Here is a 20,627-nt window from a genome sequence, read left to right as displayed (position 1 = left end):
TCAATCACGGCACTTACGCTCCTTTGCCGAACCCGGCTTTTGAGATGGATAAATGGCTACTGCCCGGCGGAGATTACAACAGGGCTCTGTACGCGAAATCTGCCGGCAGATCTCTCCCTTGCTCACTGCACCATCAGGATTCAAAATATAGCCGGGTTCTGAACTGGGATGGTGCAGTGAGCTAAAAAACGGTGATGGATCAAGCCCTGATCTGTTGACTGGGTAGGAGTGTTCTGATTAACTCAGATACTCTGTCCATCACCACCCCCTTTTTTAGGTCGAGCAGACTACTCTCAATGCATGAGCATTGAGAGTCTGCTACAGACCTAATGTGGCCCGTATTCAGGAGAGTGGACACGACTCAGACGCGCGCTTTTGCAGTCTCAGTTTTGACCGCGGGAGCGCGCGTCTGAGCCGCGCCTGCGCAGATGAACTCCCAGCCCCTACTTTCGCGTCGCTCTGCTCTCATGCATTAATGGCACAGACACAGCCAGCCCCCACCCCTCTGCATGCACACACATACAGGGGCGCGCGCACATAGACAGACAGACACACGCAGACAGACACACACACGCACACACACATACGTGCGCGCACCCCCTCCCCCCACACTTACCGGGGTCTTTTCGTGTGTCCCTGTCTCCCTCGGCAGCCTGCGGGTCAGTCTTGACAACAGGCGGGGCTCTCCACGACCACGGGAGCTCCGCTAGTTCACAGGCAAATCTTCCGGCTGACTACAGAAGCGCGGGGCTCCCGTCCGCTTCCTGTTTGCGGCCCCGCCCCCGTCCCAAAACAAGTTGCCTGGCTTCCGTTCTAATCCGGACTGCAGACATAAAGCCCACAGGTAGGTCCCCGGGTTTCCTTTCACGGGTAATACCTTGTTAACAGTTGCCAATGTGTGTTCCTTCTATAAAGTGCAACATGAAATAATACAACTTACATTTGTGCATAGCTTGTTTAATAGTAGTACTGTAAAAACTCTACTGTAGTGCGCCTTTAAGAATCCTCTGCGAGGCCCGAGCACTTCGCACGGCACCCCAGCTCTCCTCCGCTCGCCCTTCGTCAACTGGTGAGTGAAATGATATCAATAGCGGATTTGTGTGATGTCCTTTATTTTTTAATAAATGCACCTCTTACTAGCTATTGAAGCCTGCTAAAAGCTTGGACTTCTCTTTACCATGCTAGTTTCTGAAGGCTGCACAGGACGGATGTCTGATCCCACAACTGCTCCCCTCCACCCTGTTCCGCCACAATCTTGTTTTTCGTTGCAGCACGCTTTCACTTTGAACAATAGCGGGCTTCTCCATACCACCCGGTCGCGCCCTCCAAACCTTCCATGTTCTTGCTGGAGTTTAGCATTAAACAAACAGTGCCTGTTTGTTTTTCCAGTGCTTGTTTTTATTTGCAGTGCGCATTCACTTTTAACAAGAGCGGCCTTCCCCATACTCATGCATAATTGATATCCTCAATGTGTGCCTCAGCCCTTATTGAAAATACATTAACCAGGCCGTGACATTTGTAAATAAGGGAATAACCCTCGGCAGGTCAGCAGAGATAAACAAGCATTTGCAATTCAATAAGTGTCGCATTACTAAAACTTTGAGCTATTGGCGTTCTAATTAATGCAACGTAATTAGCTCAAACTTTAAGTAATGCGAGACCTATTGCATTGCAAATGCTTGTTAATCGTTTTGGCCACCACAAGCGTGGAAGGGTATGCTCAGATGTGAGTCCCTTGCTCACTGCACCATCAGGATTCAATATAGCCGGGTTCTGAACTGGGATGGTGCAGTGAGCTAAAAAACGGTGATGGATCAAGCCCTGATCAGTTGACTGGGTAGGAGTGTTCTGATTAACTCAGATACTCTGTCCATCACCACCCCCTTTTTTAATCGGCAGATCTCTCACGGGCCCCACTAAGACAGCAGTGCCGGTGTGGTATCGTGCTACTGCGGCTATGGGATGGGCTGACAAGCCGACCCGTGCTACTCCGCTTTATGCATCGGAAAAACTTGGCTCTCTCTGGAAGTCGAAGGGGTTTGATAATTGGGACGTGATCGGTATCAGCAGGGTTAATGATGTATGGATCAAGGGTAGAGTCAAGACGTTTGAGGAGCTGAAAGTTGAGTACGACCTGAATGATAGAGAATCCTTTCGGTATGCGCAAATCCGACATGCGGTTTTGTCCGTTTTTCCCCTGGGCTTGGATATTCCGGAGGCGTCCCCGCTTGAAGATCGGATACTGGATGGGCACGTCCCTGATAGCACGATCTCGCTCATATATAAAAAGTTAATTAATACCAGAATTGACCTACTGGATAACCTTCGAGAGGTATGGACTAGTGATGGTCTGGAACTCGATGACGAGGACTGGCAGGCTGCGATCTCTTCCCCGAAGGAGGTAGCTATCCCGGCTCGCCTCCGGTTTGCCCAGCTCAAAATTCTTCATAGGGTATACGTGACTGGTCCTCGTCTGGTACGCATGGGATTCTCGACGGATGGATTGTGCAGGCGTGGCTGTGGTTTGGTGGGCACGTTTCTCCATATTATTTGGGAATGTCCTGCTGTGCAACGCTATTGGAGTCGCGTGCATGAAGTTATGAGTGAGGTCACGGGTGTGCAATCTATGCCTGAGGCGAGGAGATGCCTGTTGAATGTTTGGGAGCCGAATGATTATGATCAGGCGCAGCTTCGATGGGTGACCTTGGGTAATATGATTGCCAAGAGAGACATTGCCCAGTTATGGGGTGCCCAGAGGCCACCGACAGTTCTGATGTGGCAACAAAACATGGACTGGTGCATGTTTAGAGAAAAGACTGTATATGTTTCCCGTGGCACGCCCCGTAAATGGGGGAAAATTTGGACTCAGTGGAACACATACCGTGGTGATATATGTACTCCCCCTCATCCGGAACTGAATACTGACCTGTCATCCTCCCAACCTGATGTTTCCTCCGCAGGAATTTAGATATTTTGTTTGCTTCTGGTCTCCTCCCCCCCCCCCAATCTCATCGTATACTTCTGACATTTGATTTGCATATGTACCCCCCCAGCACCGTAGTGACACATTTGTATTGTATTGCCTTGCTTTTGTTTTCTTTCTATGTTTCTTGTTATTTGAATTTAATAAAAAGATTTTTAAAAAAAGCCAGCATCAGCTCTTTCAGAACGGTGTCACTGTAGGCTATAACTAGTAAGATACATTAATTATGAAGTAGTACTAAGATTCGTTGATTTGAAGGACTATTCATATCGGTGAGATGTATGGGTGTGTTTGAATATGTGTGAAAATCAATAAATAAAGCATGAAAATATCTATGAGGCCATGCAAAGTCACCCTGAGTGGCTTTGAATGGCCTCATATATATGATTGAGAAGCTTGCACCGCCGGAGTGACAAAAAAAGTTATTGCATATATTAAACTTAATTGAGTAGTATAATGACGATTAGTTTGTAAGAAGCTTGTCTTACTGCCAGTATGTTACATTATATTGCACGGGATTTCGTTTTTTAAAGTTTTTGTTGTGGACCGAACGATATGGTTAGTGCTGGTTGACTTTTGTAGCATCGTGAAATCCAGGCTACACTTTGGAGCTTTATTCATTTTTGCTATTGTAAAAAACCCTCTTCTCCAAGTATACGATGCTTGTTACTCGATTTTGATTTGTTAAATATAATTTAATGCTCTATTTTCCACTGTTTGACAATTTGGCCTTGTAAGTATTGCATTACACTTAGCCTTTTTAGGTTTTGCCTAGCAACGCAGCGCATGTCATGCTCACCTTGGCAAGATCTATCGTTGTCGACTTGGTTGCTGAAGGGGGACAGGACATGTGAACTTGCCTGGACATCCTATGTGCACGCACATGGCGTCTCCGTTCTGGCGATCTTAGCTTTCACGTGCTCCCACTGCGCTCTTACTTTTGCGTGCTTGATCTCAGCTTTCACTTTCACTGTGGTACTGCGACTTCACACAAGGCAGACACATGTCGGACAGGAGATGTGCACACACATGGCGTAAAGCAGACACATGCCCAGGAGATGTGCACAGGCAGGGCATCTCTGCTGCTTCACATAAGGCAGACACATGCCGGACAGGAGATGTGCACATGCACAGCATCTCTGCAGCGCTGCGTCTTCCCACAAGGCAGAGGACAAAGTTAGCCGCGCCGTAAGTTTAATTTGAGCGCATGTCAATAAGCGTGGTGCCCGCTTCTGGGACAGCGCGCTCCTTTATTATTATTATTTTTTTATAACTTTAAGATTGAGCGTGGTGCCAGCTTTAGGGTCACCGCGTTTAATGTCAAGCCTGAGCCTGCCCTCTTGCTTGTGCTACCTTGACTCTGGTGATTGTGTGCACAGCGAAAGGAGGTGGTGTTGGGATCCTGAAGGGACATCGAAAGCCAAGCATGTCCCGTAGGAAGCAAGGCAGCAACCCGCAGCACCACAGTTCCCTCACGGGCTAGTTGCATGGTGATGTTGCAGAGGGGGCGTGGAAAGGTCGGACATTGCAAAGGGGCGCGTCAGATAACATAGAGCAATGGCTGAAGAGTTCATCCTCTTGTTTTCTTGCTCCTATGAGATACCTGCAGCTGCGCGCTGCACTCACTTCTCGGTCAACGAGCTGTAAAAATTTAACAGCAGGAATATAATACAAATATTTAAATACGTTTTTAAAATTTATTTCCAATGCACTTTTATCGTTTCCCATTCTCCTCTTTTTCCCTGCGCCTTTATTTGATTTTCAGGTTTGGCTTGAAAGTCCCACCAACCCTCTGTCCCTTCACTGCTTGAACCATGCCGTGGTGATTATTTTTATGTCCTTTGTCTCTGTCTACATATTTAGACAAACCCCTGCAGATCTCTTCCTTTGCATCTCTCTCCTTTCACCAAGAGTGTCTACGGCCTTCCTGCTTTCACTTCCGGTGCAACAACTGTTTTATACGTTGAGATAAGAGTACAGGGGGTCAGAGAGGGTGAGTACCATAGACATTGGTCATTATGTATGTTGAAGTGTACACAGTGAGCATGTCAACTTGAGAATTTAGATTCCATCGGTGGAGCTTTGGGAAGATCTAATTTCTACAATCAGTGAAATTGGAAATGTAGCCCATTTGCTTTTGTTGATTTGCACTAATGGTGGGCTTTGTTCTCATAAGGGCTTTAGCAGACAAAAATTGTATGTATTTTTTAAGTCGCACTACTGTTTCGCCACTTGAATCCCCCCCCTATGCTGTCAGATTCATCAATAACATATCAATTGTAACATTTGACGTGACTGGCAAGTGGCCCAATGTTATGCGACAGCTTCAGCACGCCCTAGATTTCGATTCTATCTACCTTTTTAAAGTGACCAGACTAGTCTCCTTCATAAGGACAGCCCTTTCCCTGCCCAAAGCTTCCTTTTTACAAATCATTGTTTAAAGGAGCGTTATTCGCATTATTTTATGTTAGCAAATAAGTGCTGCAGTTACCAGAACAAACAGCCCGATTCATGTACATGCCGTTTTGCGTGTCCCTAATAGCGAATCATAGCGATTCGCTATTGAGGACACGCAAAACGGCATTCATGTAGGAATTGCTACTTAAATAGCGATTCCTACATGTTCTTTATTTGCGAGTAGCAATTTGCTACTCGCAAATACTCCCCATTCATTCCTATGGGCCAAGAGGCCCATAGGAATGAATGGGGATTTGCGAGTAGCAATTTGCTACTCGCAACTAAGATAGCGATTTTAAGGGTGCCAGGGGTGTCCAAAGGACGCCCTGTAGCACCCCTAAAATGCACTTTCGGACAGGTGTTGCGCACACACATGTCCAAAGGACATGTGTGTGTGCTACATGCAACTTTGAAAAATGCTTTTAAAAGCATTTTTCTGAGTTTTTGCTATTTACCGACAGGTCTGACCTGTCGGTAAATAGCGGCCCCAAAAGTCCAAAATCGCTATTTTGTTTTGTGTCATGAATAGCATTTGAGGAATCTCTATTAGAGATTCCTTAAATGCCATTCCACGCAAATATGCGAATTCTTACATAGCGATTTTTGCATTTGGTATCATGAATACCAAATGCAAAAATCGCACTCGCAAAGGGCCAGATTCTCAGAATCTGGCCCTTTGCGAGTGCAATTTACCTACATGAATCAGGCTGAAAATGACGAAAAGTTCCCTGTGGTCGCAACACAAAGGGGACGTCTTATCAACAAGTAAAACAAAATAAATAAATAGCAGGGAGTATTCAGGTGTGTATTTCAACAAAAAACGAACTTTTAGATTGCATTCAATTTGCCAATGATACGTTAATTGCAAGGCATTATTCACTGTCTGATTAATTGGCATTTGTTGGGTTCACTTGAATTTTTACTAATGCCTGTTTTGCATTTTTTTGGTTTTACAAATAACCCTTCATATCTTAATAAACAAAACTTATAAGAATAGCAGCATAATCATAAGATCTCTAAATTATGTAGTAATGCACTCATTCTAAATAAGTGAAAGTGTGCTACAATAAAAACATCCTGTCTCCTACGGGATAATAAACAAAGGTCAACATTAATCACCCAGTGCAGGATAATTTACGCAGCACAGAATTTGTGCAGAAATAAAAAAAGTTTATTCACTCTGAAGGCAAAACAGACTGTTGTCTTCCAAGTTCTGACAAATAAACTTGAGTCATTCCTTTACTAATGTTCTTCTAACCCATATTGCCAAAAAAGCCCAGTTTTCAAATGCCTAGCTCATTGTTAATCATTTTGAAATACCTTTCAGTAACTATCATGTTAGACAAGTATTTGCAATTCAGTAGGTCTCCCATTATGTGTTTTACAAGGTGCGTAAATACGCACTTTGTACTTATAGTCGTTGCTTACGACAAGCAAGGCTGGCAGTGCCTGTGCCTTTTTATTGCCAGCCTTGCAAGGACTAGCCGCTATATGTATCAACAAACCATTTTGCATTTCCTAAATAGCGAATTTTAAGGAATCGCTATTTAGGAAATGCAAAACGGTATGTATGTACAAAATCGCTTTCCAATAGCGATTCCTTAGCATTCCTTAATTTGAGATTAGCAAATTGTCAATCGCAAATTACCCCTTCATTTCCATGGGCCAGGAGGCCCATAGGAATGAAAGTGCAATTTGCAATTAGCACTTTGCTGATCGCAAATTAGGGATGTTTCCAAGGGTGCAGGGGTGTCTCAAGAACACCCTGCTGCACCCCTGAAAAAGACATTTGGGGGCATATGGCGCACATACATGCCCTAAGGGCATGTATGGGCGTCATATGGCACCTTTGGTTTTTATCAAAAAAGATTTTTGATAAGAATTCGCAAATTACCACCAACTAGAAGTTGGTGGTAATTTGCTACTCCTTAATGGCATTTTTTGCATTTTATTTGTTTGATACATTGCATTTAAGGAATCGCAAAATTTGCAATTCCTTAAGTGCAATCGCAAAATAAGGATTAGCAAATTTTGCTAATCCTTATTTTGCATCAAACTTGTTTGATACATTCCATTTGTCTATTTAGCATTCGCAAAGGCCGAAATTCGCAGAATTTCGGCCTTTGCGAATGCTAAATAGCTTGATACATATAGCGGTAGATGTACAAAGTGTGAGCTTGTTTACGTACTGCTTGCAGGTTTACAAAACACATAAATAAAAGGCATTGTCATTTACAATGCCACTAGCTCAAACTCTTGCAAATGCGAGACCTATTGCATTGGAAATGCTTGTTTGCTTTGAAATCATTTAATACTAATAATCAATTGAATACTGTGCTACTTTTTATCTCTCTAACCCTTTCTATCTGTATATTTTGCTGCAATTTTAGCAAAATTAATCGTACTACTGTTCTATGAACTATATGTGCCGCCTATGTTTGAATTTTCTGGAGTTGGATGTGACGACCTGACTTAACACAAGATCTGTAAGTATTTTTGTGTTTTTGAACCATATGTAAGTTTTACATTTAAAGTACTTTGATGGAGTATACACGCAGTAATCAAATAGACTGTGGCCCAAATATCTTTATAACTTTTTCTTCATCTTAGGTGTTATAAGAATGATATATTTTGTATATTTTGAAAAAGGGGAGGGAGGCGGATGGGAACCGAGAAAAGTGAAAAGAGGAGGATGAGAAATTAAAGAGTCGAGAAAGGAGACAACAGAGGGAGGGGCTGACTGATAAAAGCAACATATGAAGAGAGAAGAGGCAGTGTCAAGAATATTCTCACCTGTAACAAGAAGGGAAGGATAGATAATGTATCATACAGATCATTTTATTTCACATATGGCCCAGCACTTTAGGAACTTAACTTATCATTTATTTCCAATATGAAGAGTAGTCTGTAGTCCACGACTGGAGTATCCTTTACACAAACATTAGTTTGACAGAGGAAATACTGTTGGTGGACTAGTGTCCAGAGACGCTTTAGTGCTTTCTCATGGGTGTAACTGTCTATGGCGTAACAGCAGCTGCGGCCCGTGCAGGTAAGAGCGGTGGACCCGTTGGCGGGGGGGCGGGGGGGGGGGGAGGCTTGGGATTTCGATTTCGACAGACTATGACAAAGGAGAATTATATAAATAATTAATTTTCCCTCATCATCGTTCGTTCGAAATCCCCCCCAACCGCCCCCTCCACAGCGGGTCACACCACTCATACCTGGGGCCGCGTCTGCGCAACAGATGCGGGGGGTTGAGGAACTGTAATTATTGTGCTATGTTACCGCCCAAGGGAACCTATTGTCCTTGTTTGCATGAATACCCATGGCTTCTTGTCACACCAATATCTCTTTCTGTGTATGACTCTTGACAGACTAGGTCCAGCAGGAAAGGATCTCATGTTATCCTCATGCATATTGGTCCTGCCTGTGCCCATAAACTCCCAATTGTTGCACCCTGTAGATCTGGTATACCATTGGACTGATTGGATGTGTCTAACTGTCACAAGCTAAGAATACTACAAGTGAGCTGCCAAAAAGGGATATGTGCTCCATCTGAGTACTATTACCGTGTTACCTATAATACCCTCTTTTAAGGCTTCTTTAGGCAGAGCCTGGCGTCACTAGGGGGGTGCGGGGGGTGCGGACCGCACCGGGTGTCACCCCATCTGGGGTGACACCAATCTAGTTAGTTACTGGCCACTAGACTAGTGCTGCTTTAGTGCAAGCGCACGCCACCATGGTGCGCTGTGCGGCGCATTTGCGCACCCGCACCTGCTTACAATACAAAAAATGTAAATACTGCTACTACTTTTGTTTGCCAATGCCATAAGAACATCAATTAACAAATGAAACATTTCTTGATGCAAACACAAAATTAGTTGTCATCTATAATCTATGGCATTATATAAGAAAAAGTGTTTTTTTGTAAAAATTATGAATAATTGTACATAGCAACTGTAAGAGTGTATGAGAGTGTCTGACTGTGATTCACAAGTGACTGTATGTGTGATTGTTGGAAGGGGAATGTTTTACTGTAGAGAATACTTTGTATATATTATATGTTATAAGTTTGTTGAAATGTAAAAATTTGATGAAAAATGATCAAAAAATCTAAATGGAGTTAAATTAAATAAAACTCAGGATTTATTCAAGAAATTCAGATCCCCTCACTTTATGTTTCATTCAACTGTGAGATGTTAAGCATACGGTGAATTGATAAAGGCAGCATTGGCGTTTTTCTATTGTGTACTACTGCAGTCAGAGCACGTCGCCACGCACGCACCAGATGCGTGTGATGATGCTGGTCACCACTACTGGTGCGATGCGGATTTGCAGCGTACCCAGCAGAAGTTTGTGGGTCCCAGGGCCGTCAATCTTTAGTGCTACCAATGACGGCCCTGGGACAGCCCCCGCGCTCTCTGCGCTCCTGCTCAGCCTCTGACGCGTCACGGCGGTCATGCGCCCGCCAAGGTGGAGACGAGTCCGACGGCAGCCGGCAGCGCAGGGGAGTGCGTGCATCGTCGTGCTACACTAGAATAAAGAATTAAATATTACCGACGACATCACACCACCATCTTCTGTTCTTTGATATCGCGAGCGGAGCGCTGTCGTGGTGTCCCCTTCAAATGTGGGACTCGCTGACTTCTTCTTGCTGGATCCGGACTCGGAGACAGTCGTCGGTGAGAGAGAAATAATATCATTTATATTTATAAATTAATATGAATCATGAACTAAGTTAAAAATATGGCAGTGCAGTGGCACACACATGAATCAGATTCAGTAGTAGCACAAACGAAAACTTGTGCAGTCACGATAAGCCTGTGGACTGCGGTAATGGCATTTTGTTTGCTTTTTGATACTTGCACAAGTGCCACCACTGCCTAAGGAACGTTTGTTCTTGTGCTTGACTGTCTACCATATATTGCAGTATTACACCTCTTCTAATTGGCGACACTTGTAACAATGTAACTGAATGCAGCAAACACATCTGCGCCGTTAGGGCTACCCAGCTGCAGAGGGAGGCCATGAGTTAATGCATGTGTCCGGGATCACGACTGAGAGGTGTGCCAGAGGTGGGACGGCCCAGACTGTTGGCATCCGGGTACATAGACCTTATTTGAAGCGAGAGGTCTTACAGGGGGACAGAGACCCCGCATACTACAGTGGCGTTGTTATTGCGGAAGCCGGGAATTTTTACTATAAATGGAATATGTGCAGTTCATATACACTTTTGTTCTAAGATACATGAACATGACTAACCATTATCGTTTCCACAAACGATACCTCCTTTATCTGCAGACATGGTAAATGCATCGTAGAATGAGGCTTCACTTAAAGACTAACACCCACAAACTCTAGGAAAGTGCATAGGGAGGAGAGGCAGTTCCACATTCAGATACCCGCGTGTCTCTTTTCCTTGTCCCCACGCTCAGGAACGCTACGAGGTAAAGTCCGAAAATGTCAAACAAATGTTTGGGGTTGGGAGGTGGGGTTTTTAATACACACACATGTCCACTTTCCAGACTAAACTTGCAGCTGGGGCTACAAAGTATTTCTTTGTTCCTCCTAAACACGAATTTGTTAAGTATTATTTCACCATATGTAGCCAGTGAGGAGTGGGAGCCAGTCAGCTGCAACATGTTATGTTATATTATTTAAAACGTGTTCAAGAAAAAATTTCTTAAAAGTCAACGGAGACGTTTGATGACCACATGACACATCGCTGAACTTGAGAGGTGGTGAGAATTTATACTGCTTCCATTTTCATTGTAGGTCACTAAAGTATTGAGTATGTGACAGAGAAATAGTTTGTTTACCTAAAACTATATGTAGATTTACCTTGCAAAGATAAAATCCACACAGACTCGGAGCGGAGGAGGTCCATGCGGTAAGTCGTGAGGGGGTGACACCATGAGTTACCCGCACCGGGTGACACCAACCCTAGTGACGCCAAAGGGATCGTTTCTGAAATTAATCCCAACTGCCTTGATCCATTCATGATAAAATGTCACTCCAAGTGTCACGCAAAGAGCAGAAATGTCACTCATCATAATAAGCAACCTGCAAACAAAGATGTCACGCATAATGCATAAACTGCAAATGTGGTAGGGTGACCAGGCGTCCCCGTTTTGCCATGACGGTCCCTGTTTTTAAGCAGCTGTCCCAGCAAATTTCCAGAAATTTAGCGCATGTCCCCGTTTTTGGAGAGGATCGACTGAAAACGGTGGGTGGTGTTTTTTATGTTTTACAAAGCAGGGATAGTTAGCAGTTGTTTCAAGAAAGCAATTTCATTAACAAGCAGGCTACTAGGCTTAAAAATTGCGTTTTATGTATGTTCTTACTGCCTGTTCTGTAATTCTCTGCTGAGGAGCGCTCTCATCGCTTGAAGTAAAATTGCAGTCCTTCTTCTATGTTTGTGAAATGTCCCTGTTTTGGGCTTTAAAATTCTGGTCACCCTAAAATGTGGCAGCCATGCAGAAGGACCCCAACCAACCAATCACGCTCAGCTCAGCACGAGGCTGCATTTACAATACATTTAAGGAGTATAAAACCTTGTCAAATTCAGTTTATAAAACCGAAAAACATGTTTACCTGGCTTTGGCCACCGACTGATCGTTCGAAATTTACTGAAAGGTTTACAGGTCACGTCGGCATCACGCTTTAGTTTGGGACATACTGCCATCTAGCGATACTTGTGTTATGTACACTGACTGTATGATTCGATTCATTGTTATAGCAATCGCCACTCTTCAGCAGAACAAACTAAAGAAAACAAAGAAAGCATAAAACAAGTTTGAAAACTACATTCGTATTATTTTAGAATATATTATTACATGAATAATATATCATTAACTACAGCAAATGAAACAATATTCAACATTACTCAAATTAGATCTGGTGGCCGTACAGTTTCTAGTAAAATATTTAAACGACCTGAATCGTTTGATATGACTGAGTCACAAAAAGGTGGAGAAAATGACAATGGAGATTTGAGCATTATTTAAAAGTGACATGTACGAGACTCACAGATGAGCAAGCAAGAGATCTATTAATTAATTTGATAGGGGATGATGCAGAAAAACAATTAACAACATACTTACCTGAACAAATTGAGACATATGAAGGTATAATAAAGTACTCAAATGAACGATTTGACCAACAAAGAAATATTGACTTTGAGAAATATACATTTTATATGACAAGCCAAAAAGCTGATGAATCCATGGATGAATTTGTAATAAGATTAAGAAAATTAGTAAAACATTGTGATTTTCACAATTTCAGTAACAAAGATGCAATACATTTACGTGTCATTGGAGGATGCCACTCTGTCACATTTAGGACAAAATTGTTGCACAAACCATTTAATTTACTAACAATTTTACAAATGGCTCGCTCAGAAGCAAGAGCAGAAGCTCATGCAAATAACATGGAAATTGGACGAGCGAAAATAATAGATCAAGTCAAACACACGACCACAAGAGAAAATTCAAAAGCTAAAGCAAACGTAATGATGAACAAAAATGGAAAATTGTGTTATAGATGTGGAATAACATTTCCACTCTCGTAAACCTGGCCAATCATGCCAGAAATGTGGCAAAAATAAATCATTTTGCAAATGTTTGCAAGGACAACAACCAAATGTTTAAGCCAGAAATTAAAATGAAACATGAGAGATCGGAAAAATTATTAAGGCTTATTAAGGCATGCGGAATATTCACAATGAAGTGACGGAGTGCGGTGTTAGACTTTTTGGCTTAACGCCGCACTCCGCCACTTCAGAAATGCAGAGCTGCAACATATTTACTCAAAGCGCTCCACAACATGGGCCCCGAAAACCTCAACAACCGCCCCTCGTTCTACACTCCCACTGGCCAGCTCCGCTCCGTCAGCCTCGCCCTCGCCATCGTCCCATGAATCCGCAGAACCACAGCCGGAGGAAGATCGTTCTCCTACCTGGCCACCAAGACATGGAACTCCCTTCCCTCACACCTACGACTGACCCAGGACAACCTCCCCTTCAGGAAGCGCCTCAAGACCTGGCTTTTCGAGCAGTAACAGCACCCCCTCCCTTCAGCGCCTTGAGACCCTCACGGGTGAGTAGCGCGCTCTATAAATGCATTGATTGATTGATTGATTGATTGAGAATATGGTGCAATCGTGTGTTTCTTCCTGCACTGGCGCTAATTGTAGCTGCCTAGCGCCAACACAGGCACTCTTGCACCGTTGTGCAAGGGTGCCTGCATTGCAGTTAAGGTTGTTTATGTGTAGGAAGGTGTCCACATAAACAATCACCAATGCCATTTTGTAACTTCTATGTGTGCTGCAGGATGCAGCACACATAGAAGTTGCAACACGTCATTTTTGTTTAAAGATGGTTTATGTGGATGAAGGGACACTTTCATGCACATAAACAATCAATGGTGTTTTGCTGTTTCCATGTATGCTGCACAATGCAGCACGCATAGAAACATAAAAAAAGAGGAGAAATAAAGCATTTCTCCCCATTTCGCCAGGGTAAGACCAGGTTTATTTTGGTCTTAATTTTGGCGCGTCCCATATTTATGCGACTTGAGAATATGAGGCAGCACCAAAATCAATGGGTTTTGTGGTGGAACACCCACCACAACCCCCATTGCCCTCCCCTTTCAAGCTAAGTATAGTGTGAAAGGATGCCTTACTTACAAGGCAGCGCTAAGCCTCGTTAAATGGCGTAACACTGCTTTGTAAATAAGGCCAAGCCTGTATCGCCACCAGAACATCAATAAAAGTGATGTTATTGTGGCCATAGGGGCTTGTAAATATGCCACAATATGTGGTAAATGGAAAGCAGCAATGAAGAGGATCAAAGGGATATGTTTCCTACCAGAAGCGTAATGGAGTAGCCTTACTTAATAAAAGACAAAAGTGATTGTAATGCAGGTTGCTGTGAACAAGTGCATTATTTACATCACAAACAAATAAAAAAGACAGTTTAAGTAGAGTTAAAAGTAGGACACATCTTGTTTGTAGTAGACACTGGTGCAACATGCAACATAATATGCTTATCTGAATATGAAAAAATTACAAACAAATCAGAACTGACAACACCAAATGTAAATATGTTTCAATGGGGGGCAAGAAAACCAGTGGAAAATTTAGGAACATTCAGACACACAATTACATATGAGAATGTGTCATTGTTAGAGGAATGCATGTGTTAAGAGGAGATATTGTTAGAGGACATACATGTGTTAAGAGGAGATATTACTCCATGCTTGTTAAGCAATGTAACAGCACTAATGATGGGACTAGTGGCCATGACATATAGTATATCAACTGAGCACCAGAAAGATAGGGAATTTCCAGAGTTATTTCAGGCCTTGGCAAATGTGAAATACAAAAGTTACTCTATATGTAAATGAGGAAATATGCTCAGTTGCTCAGAATCACTGCAGAATACATATACATTTGCACATTGAATTAGAGGAAGAAATTCAAAGTTTGCTAAAGCAGGAATTATTGAGCCAGTGGTAGGAATAACTCCACGGGTTGCTCCAATTGTAGTAGTGCTCAAGAAAAGTACAGATGGAATTTGCATCTGTGTTGATATGCGCCAACCTAATCTTAGTGATAGAATGCGAAAGACATCCTAGTCCATATCTCGGAGATATGATTAGTTGTTTAAATGGAGATACTATCAATCAATCAGAGCATTTGTATAGCGCACTACTCACCCGGAGGGTCTCAAGGCGCTGGGGGGAGGGGGTCCGCTACTGCTCGAACAGCCAGGTCTTGAGCTGCTTCCTGAAGGCGAGGTGGTCCTGGGTGAGGCGGAGGTGGGTCGGAAGGGAGTTCCAAGTCTTGGCGGCCAGGTAGGAGAAGCACCTTCCTCCTGTGGTGGCTCTTCGGATGCGGGGGACGGCGGCGAGGGCGTGGCTGGTCGATCGAAGCTTGCTTTTGGGAGCGTAGAAGTTGAGACTACAGTGTTCGCAAAACTTGATTTATGCAAAGGATACCACCAGCTTGAATTTGATAAGCAATCTCATTATATTGCTACCTTTTCAACCCATATTGGGCTATTTCAGTATAAAGGACCCATCACAAAACAAAGGGAGGTACCCTTGAATCCAATGGGGAGAGGGTGATGGTTTACAAAATATCCAAGCAGTCCCTCCTAGCAATATAAAATATCGCAAAATCACATCTATTTTGTTAAAAACCAAAGAGAAACCTAACATGTTTCTAAACTATAATACTATTGTAAAATTATTATGAGTACGTCAGTAGAGCTCACAAAAAATCAAACAGATTAATAAAGATACTTAAAAATCATACACTTTTTATTATATAAAAAAGAGGGATTCGCCCTCACAGATTTATTAAAAAAAGTCAGAATATACAATACATATGCAGAAAAAACAAACAGTCGATGCAGCGTTTCAGTGTTATTTCCATATGACACCTTCTTCAGGACGGTTTTCTATGCAAAAGAAATTATACAAAATATTTGCAAGCTCTACAATTTACTGACGTACAACAAGTTATATATTCGTATGATACAATTACCCACTGTTTATTAAGACCAGATTAAGATGTTTCCTAAATGACATTGCATAACAGAAACTATACAACAAGCATAAATATCTATAACATTAGTTCATTCTTTATGAATGATCAAGAATACTTTTTTTGTTAATCATTCCTATTGACATGCTGTAAGTCTATTACTAAACATTTTTGACCTCAATAGGACATAAAGATAGAACACATACCTATAGTCTTTATATGTAGACTAGAAGTCAGCTTTTAAATTAAAACAATGCAACGAGTCAGCTTTGCAATTTTCAATGTTGCTGGTTCCCGATGGAACTGAATAAAAACAACCTATTGAAAACCACAAAAAAACTCTTGTGTCGGTATACACAGATAGATGTACTATTCACATTTAGTAAGTACACCTTATCTGTAATACATAGTATCACATACCTGCTAGATAGCAATCAAGAACAATGTATGTGCTGTACGTGGGTTAGCCACCATCAATAAGTGATTCTGGTTGCTTCCATATTAACTAAATAAAAAGAAACAAACGATTTTTTTAATATACCTCCCTGCAATGGCGAACTGACCAATGAATCTTAATGTACTTTAGTCAAAATCAAAAAATGAGATTTCTTATATCTTTCTTACTTCTAATACGATGCTTAAAATCCAGTCGTATTTGTCTTTAGATCTTCTGCTGTATGCTTAGGATAGCACAAATTTGGTAATTTTCAGGGACCACTCTGTGTCGGCCCATTTCTTTTCTTCATTTAAGGGTCTGCAATAGTAATTTATATAGCAAAGTTTCAATAAACCTATTCTAACGCTACATCCCTATTAAGTTTCACATCTATGTTTATATCTCTGTAAGGCCTATTTTATATGCCAGTATACAGAAACAGATGTCGGGTGCAACACTCTTTATTCAAATTATTTTATGTAGAAACCGCAATTTTACCAAACCATATATTTGAGGCATTAATCCAATCGGAGATCTATGCGCTGGTATTAAACGTCTAGATAAGACGCTCAACACTACTGATATCGAGGTGCAACTCTATGGTAAATATTTTTTATATGAGAGTTGCAACCCTTTACCTTTAGATCCGGTATTGCAGATGATCTTCAATGCAACTACTGCTCTACATACAACCGTTATTTGATCATTATCATCGAGCATCGATGGTATATTAATATAATTATAATTACACGTGTGTGGCAATGCATAAATTCTCCACGTGTATGCTCCCGTCTAATTACGGTTAGTTACATGATGACGGAGCAACAGGGCACGGCGTATTTAATGATGTCCCTTGAGGCCGAAGGTTTATTAGTCACAGCAATTAAATGCGCATAGATTCTCGTCATTAATCCTACCCTCTAAAATGCGCAAAGGCTTTTGTAAAAAAAATGCTACCATCTGCGCTGGGTTCGTTACATAATAGCGGAGCGGCAAAAACAAAGACCTCCATATCTTTGCCTACCTTCATACAGAATGCCGGCCTCCCTGCCTCCTCCAACGTACAGCTTCTGGGTCAGGATCTGGATACGTAATCAGATCCGCGCTATTTATAACGGGAGAGTAAGTTAGGTCATTAGTCACATGATTCCTTGCTCGTTTTACTGAAATCCAACGCACAGTATTTTGATAAAAAGTTAGCGCTGCTAGCTTTATACATTTTTTGCAATCCATTTTTATATATATCAATAAGGGGTTTATTTATTTTATTTAGTATTTTTGGGTAGTTCGGCTATGTAGTCAAATTTGTCGGCCATCTTAGAGCGGGTATTGAGGACATAACCAATTCAAACTTTATTGTTCGGATTGGGCTGTACATAAATGTTACCTCTCTTTTGTGTTACCGAAATCTATCGCACAGTGTTTAAAATAAAGGATTGGCACTTCTAGCTTGATTTAATTTGGCAGTCCATTATTATTTCAATTAGGAATATGACTATTATATTATGTTCCGACTCCGTAGGCAAATGTGTCGGCCATCTTGGAACGGGTGTTCTGAACGGGTTCTATTTATCATAACATGTAGAAACTAGATCGTTCACTTTAGGCTGTACATGTATTGTACCACTCTCTTTCTTAATAAAGGGCCAGTATATTGTCGCGTATAACTAGATAATATAGATCTTAAGGTGCAATGAAAAATAAAATATAAGCTTGTGTATACATAGAAAGTATACCGAACATTACTATAAATGAAAAAAACACAATATGTGTACTGATTACCCTAAGAAGTAAGGGATCGCCATTATGTGGTCTTGTCTCTCAGTAATGTAGTTGCTTTGTATATTTAAAATACGGCGTTGGCATAAAGGTTATTAAGTTTTATTCATGTTAAGCGCCATCTTGAGGCTATTTATTCACTACTATGTATTATCACGTATCATTAAAGAATCATTCTATTAAATCTTTCTGTACTATTCACTAGAGAGATATGGAAGTTCTAGTGGGACAATTTATCAAAAAGTGATCATGTTGTCAGCTAGGAGGCAACTATATGTGCCTTATTGTAACAGGGTATAAGCTAAAGGTCAAAGTGCCTATTACTATGTCAAAGCAATCTTTCAGAATCTTCCTTGCTGGTCAATCCCTTACGAAAGGTATTGAATTTGGACATGTAGAACTGTTCTCGCTTTTTTCTTTTTAGGTTATAATCCCATCCTCTAAAACTCATGGTCACAGTCTCTATTACACACTAGGTTAGGTATTCAACTGTGTGTTTTTCCTTTTCCCAATGTTCTGCCAATGGTAAGGTTTTTTGTGACAGTCTAATGCATGATCTATGTTAATTTATTCTTACTCTGACCTCTCTCGAAGTCTCCCCTATGTAACCCAGTTGGTAGGGGCATCTAATCAGATATATGAGATTTTTAGTCCGGCAATTAGAAAAATCTTTACATTTAAGGACGTGGCTATTTACAGTAATGTCAGGGTTTTTGATTATATATTTGCAAACACTACAGCCGCAGCATGCAAAAGTGCCCTTCGGAAGGGGTGTATTCATGATACCCACTTGTTGTTGTGTCTTCTGTTCTCTATATGTCTTTACCAGGCAGTTTTGTATCGTCCTATTCCGCCTAAAGGAAAATATAGGTTTTGGTAACACAATGATATTCTGATTAGTTACTAAATGCCAATTCCTGTTCACTATGTTTTTAATCTTATTGCTTATATTACTATGGTTGGTAACAAAGGTTATGGGGAGGTTATTTGGAACATTCTTAGGTTGGTCTTCAAAAAAAGCTTCTCTATTGAAATACTTGGCTCTCTTATACGCATGTCTAACTAGTCTTTTGGGGTATCCCCTATCAGGGAATTTCTGTGTCAGGAGCTTGGCATGTTTATCATAGTCTATGTTGTTGGTACAATTTCTTCTTAATCTTAGAAATTGTCCATAGGGAATTTACAGGTAGATTCATGAAAGAAAAATCGGCTCGCAAAGGGCCAGATTCTGAGAATCTGGCCCTTTGCGAGTGCAATTTTTGCATTTGGGATTCATCATCCCAAATCCAAAAATCGCTAATTGCGAAATCGCATATTTGCGAGGAATTGCATTTAAGGAATCTCTATTTCAGATTCCTTAAATGCAATTCATGAACCATTTTCTATTAGCGAATTCGCTATTTCTGGCTGCTATTTACCACGAATTGTAACTTCGTGGTAAATAGCGAAAACTCAGAAAAATGCACTTTAGTGCATTTTTCTGAGTGGTATGTTACACACACACATGTCCTTTGGACATGTGTGTGGGCAACATCTGGCTACATTTGCTTTTCAGGGGTGCTACAGGGTGTCCTTTGGTCACCCTGGCACCCTTGAAATCGCATCCTTATTTGCGATTAGCAAATTGCTAATCGCAAATAATTCCTTATTTGCAATTAGCAATTTGCTAATCGCAAAAAAGGAAGATGTAGGAATCACAATATTTTTTGCAATTCCTACATGAATCCCGTTTTGCAAGTCCTTAATAGCGATTCCTTATGAATCACTATTAAAGACTCGCAAAACGGGTCTTTGATGAATCTAGCTGATTAATCTTTTTGGTAGGCAGGATGGTAGCTGTTGTAGTGAAGCATCGTGTTTCTGTCAGTGGGCTTGGTAAACAATTCCACCTTCAAAAAACCCTCCACGTGTTTAATCATTATATCTAGGAATTCACAGTGATTTCTATTTATAGTGGAAGTGAAATGTAAATTCTGGTTGCCGAGATTAGAGATTAAGCCATTGTATAAACTCAATTAGATGAGTCTCCTCTCCTGTCCAGATAAAAAACACGTCATCTATATAACGTGACCAATGTTTAATATTCTCATAAAAAGGCTCCAAAGGATTGAAAATATGTTTCTCTTCAAAGCTAGCCACATAAAGACAAGCTAGACTCGGAGCACATGTAGCTCCCATGCTGGCACCCTTTACTTGCCTAAAGAAGTATTTCTCAAATAGGAAAATACTGTTTTTGAAGACCAATATCACACACTCCACTATAAAAGGTGCATGCGCTGAATGGTCGTTCTCATCAATCCTTAATAATTCCTCTACCATTGCTATGGTGTTATCTTGGGGAATGTTCTCTCTCTCTCTCTCTCTGTCTCCCTCTGCCTCACTCACTCTGACTGTCTCACTCCCTCTCTCCCTCGGTCTCAC

Source organism: Lissotriton helveticus, chromosome 4_1 (genome assembly GCF_964261635.1).
Source record: "Lissotriton helveticus chromosome 4_1, aLisHel1.1, whole genome shotgun sequence".
NCBI lineage: Eukaryota > Metazoa > Chordata > Amphibia > Caudata > Salamandridae > Lissotriton > Lissotriton helveticus.
Note: the sequence above shows the minus strand (reverse complement) of the source record.